This window comes from Apium graveolens, chromosome 5 (assembly GCF_009905375.1).
Source record: "Apium graveolens cultivar Ventura chromosome 5, ASM990537v1, whole genome shotgun sequence".
Classification (NCBI taxonomy): domain Eukaryota; kingdom Viridiplantae; phylum Streptophyta; class Magnoliopsida; order Apiales; family Apiaceae; genus Apium; species Apium graveolens.
In genome coordinates, this window is record NC_133651.1 from 37,358,358 (window position 1) to 37,362,568 (window position 4,211).

The 4,211-nt window shown below is 35.7% G+C and overlaps 1 long non-coding RNA gene across 2 annotated transcripts; it reads left to right on the forward strand.

Annotated features, from left to right (window-relative positions):
- The first annotated feature begins 1,444 nt into the window (after positions 1–1,444).
- On the forward strand, positions 1,445–3,572 carry LOC141661956 (uncharacterized). Of its 2 annotated transcripts, XR_012550178.1 has the most exons (4): positions 1,445–1,567; positions 1,785–1,964; positions 2,203–2,868; positions 2,981–3,572. It is a non-coding gene; the product is annotated as an uncharacterized LOC141661956 (long non-coding RNA). The 2 variants fall into 2 exon arrangements; XR_012550177.1 differs by having other exon boundaries at positions 1,785–2,868.
- The last annotated feature ends 639 nt before the right edge of the window (positions 3,573–4,211 follow it).

The following is a 4,211-nucleotide window of genomic DNA, read 5'->3' on the forward strand; positions in this document are numbered from 1 at the left end:
TTATGTTTGTGGACAAATAAGATATGACAACTGTGATGTGGATGAGATGAACTTCTTAGAGATGGGTAATATGTTAACTGAATGTGGTGAATCTACATTTATCTGTGAGGTATTTTACAAGGTTCCAAATGGTGATTTAGAGAGCAATTTGAACTCTTTATCAAGTGATGCTCATGTCTTGCAAATGTGTGATGTTCTGCCTTGCAGTAGAATCATACATGTATATGCTCTTAGTGAAGCATACATACCATCACAGGTGCATTTGGACGACCTAATTTATTGAAATGATCCTGGACATATTGCATATGAGAAAGATGAATTGCAACAATTATTTGAACTTGAGGGTATATATGAAGACTTTAGTGACCATGAATATATTATAGAGCCTGAATATGTGGCCAATAATGACCCTAACCTTGGAAATGAATCAGTGGATGATCATAGTGATGATCATAGTGATAGAAATAGCTTTCATGGTGACAGCTCAAACATGGACTCAATGGATGAAAATGTAACAGTTTTGAAAAATGATGAGTTCAAAAAAGACAAGTGTGATGATGAAAATGATAGGCATTATGGTCTGTGTGCATTTGATGTATCTACAATAACCGATTTCATGGATCAAGATGAACAAGACTTAGGTGATGTATCTGACTTCAGTGAGTATGCTTGTAGTGAAGAGGAGAGAATGGCTGGAAAAAACACCGATGAAGAGGAAATGAAATATCCTATTTTTAATGAGGAAACATATATGAGAGATCTACAGTTTGAGTTAGGATTGTTGTTCACTAGTGCCACTTCATTTAGGGCAGCAGTGAGAAAGTATGCCATTGTGTACAGAAGAGCAATAAAGTTGGTGAGAAATTTTGGAGTGAGAGTTAGATTTGTATGTCTGGGAAGTGGATGTAAGTGGAAAATCTATGCCACTAAAATGCAGAGCACTTCTGCATATCAGGTGAAAACTTATTTGAAGAAGCATACTTGTGCACCTACCTTTGAACAAAAACAAATTACTATAGGGGGTTAGCTAAGCATTATGAGGATGACCTTGGGATGAATCCCACTTGGACAATCTCGGTATTTTAGAAGAAGATTATTAATGATTGGCATTGTAATGTTAGCATCTATATGATAGGGAGGGCTAAGAGGTTGACATTGCGGAATATTAAGGGTGATAATGTTCAACAATATGGTAAATTGTGGGATTATGTGAATGAAGTGAAAAAAGTAATGTCTGAATCCACAATTGATGTTGTATTGGAAGAAGAATAGATTGGAGGAAACAAGATTTAAAAGTATATATGTTGTTTTAGGACCAATCAAGAAAGGATTTAAAATAGGCCACAGACCTATAATTGGGTTAGATTGTTGCTATCTAAATGGATCTTATGGAGGTCAATTATTGACAGCAGTTGGGCGTGACTCTAATGATGGCATGTACCCTGTTTTTTGGGCTATTGTTTAGGCATAAAATACAGACAACTATAATTGGTTCATAAATCTATTGGTAACTGATGTTGGTGTGGTCAATTCTGCATCCTGGACCTTCATTTCTGATAGGCAAAAGGTAACTTAACCAGCTTATCATTTCATAGTATCTTAATTGACATTATAATTGTTGCCTAGTAAAGTTAAAGTTAATGGTTCCTGTAGCTGTGACTTATCCAGTCATATCCTGAGAGTTGTCAGGATCTGATGCATATCCTGAGAGTCGTCAAATTCGATGCATATCTTGACTGCATCAGATAATTTCTAACAATAACTTACCTTTATCTGCATTTCAGGGTTTCATCAATGCAGTGACAGAAGTGGTGCCAAACTCTGAACACAAATTTTATGTTAGGCACCTTTATAGGAACATGATGAAAGATCATAAATGAATCATTTTGAGAAAGCTTTTATGGCTTGCAGCAAGGGCTACAACAGAGTACATGTTCACCAAACATATGGATGAGTTAAAAAAGGTTAACAGTTTTTTTTCATCATATCTATGTCCTAACTAACTACATAATTTAATTAACTTTATTATGCCACTTTCAAAAAAGTGCTACAACTGGTTGATGGAAAAACCTAAATCACAATGGACTAGAATTGCATTTCGAATATTTTCTCTATCAGATATTTTTGTGAATAATCATCGTGAGGTTTTGAACAACAATATCAGACAATATAAGGATATTCCCATCATTGGTCTTTTACAAGGTCTGAATAAGAGTGCTATGGTTAGAATACAGACCAGGAGATACAAGATGCTAAAAACTTATTCTTTGGACCCTATTTGTGCTGGTGCCATGAGGAAAGTCAACAAGTAAGTGCTGATTATTCTATACTTATGTAATAATATAGTCATAATATTTTAATATTATTTAATGTTTTCTTATATCAATGAGCTTCATTGGAGGGAGTATGGTGCAATGGTCAGGCAAGGGCACATATTTGGAAACTGTGACAGATTGTGGCCATGAAATGGTGGTAGACATGGAAAACCACACTTGTGCATTCAGAAAATACCAACTAACTGGACTTCCATGTTACCATGCATGTTCATGTATAAAATGGAGGAACTTGAAAATTTCAGAGCACATTCATAAGACATATACTAAGGCCATGTTTATGTCATGCTACACACACACACACACACTTGAACCTATCAATTATGAGCAATACCGGGATAAAGTCACTGGAAATCCAAATATTCTACCTCCTCTAGTAAAGATAGCTCCAGGTAGACCTAAGAAAAAAAGGGACTGTAGAAATGATCCTAAACAAGATAAATCTAATGGTACAAAGCTTGTGAGAAAGAATATCACTGTAAAATGTAGTTATTGTGGACAAGAAAAGCATAATGCAAGGAGCTGTCCAAAAAAGGTGCTTATTTTTTAACTACCATTTTAATTACTTGTTTGATATTTTTATACTAATTTGTATAGCTAATTATGTGCAAGTATAAGTTAATTTGTATATCACATTTTATTTGCAGAAACTAGATATGTTCAATGGTAGTGCTACTCCAACTACTACTACAAAGTCAAAAGCTACAAGTCTACACCCATTAAGAAGCCTGCAATTTTGAAACAGTCTAAGGGTGTAGTTGCAGGGAGGGAAGAGAGGCCAATACAACTAAATTCTGCAAATTTAAAGAAAAGGGCCAAGATGGGAGTTATTAATGTTAGTGAAAATCATGGTGGGATCTTCACAAGCTACTCTCAACCTACATTTATTATATCAAACACCCCTCTTAGAATACAACCAAACAGGTTCAGCACTCCAGTGAATTGCACCACTAACTTGAAAAAATTGGAAGCAGCTGTTAGGGCAAGAAAGGAAAAATCAAGCATCAAGCCTCCATGGAAGATTTAAGCAATTATATATGTTACTGATTTTTGGCAGCCTATGCATTATTCGCATCCATTAAATGGATGATATTTATGTTAATTTTATAACAATTTTCATAATTGTTAAGTTTGTTACATGCTTTTTATAATTAACATAGACTGGTATTAATGTAATAGGCTAGTTTATAGGCCAATGACAGGTAGTCCTTCTGTTGACTGAATTTCAACTGCTTGTATTGGGAATTGACAGTTATTTTACCAAGTTTTTGACTGCATCAAGTCTTAATGAAAGTGGTTGATAGCCCTATTGGTTGCTCTAAACCTTGGGACTGTACTCATTTAAGTTTTTCTTCCTATAAATTTCACTACTTTCTGCAATCAGCTATACAGCTTATCTAAGTTATTTATCTAAATATGTCTACTTGGAGCAAGCCTATTCTAGGAACTTTCAAGGTCAATGTCAAGGGTTACTTTTTTAGGTCTCACATGAGGGCTTCTGTGGCATGCATAATGAGAGACTCAAATGGAAACTGGATGAAAGGGTGCAAAAGTATGATTGGGTTAGTAGTGCCAGTGACTGTAGAGCTGTGATCCATCTGGTATGGTTTGATGATGGAATGAGATAGGGGAAGTATGTCTGTCATTGTTGAGTGTGGAGGTGAAGAAGCTGTGGACCAGGTGCACAACCCTGATGAAGACCATGACATGTTTGATTTGGTGTTGATGATCAAGCAAATCATGTTTGAGAAGTGGGATTTCTGTGATATTGTGCACATCCCAAGTTCTTCAAATCTCCCTGTTATTGCTCTTGCCAATGAGGCAACCAATGATCATGGTGGCCTTCAGTATATTGTTGTGCCACCACCATCCATCCAG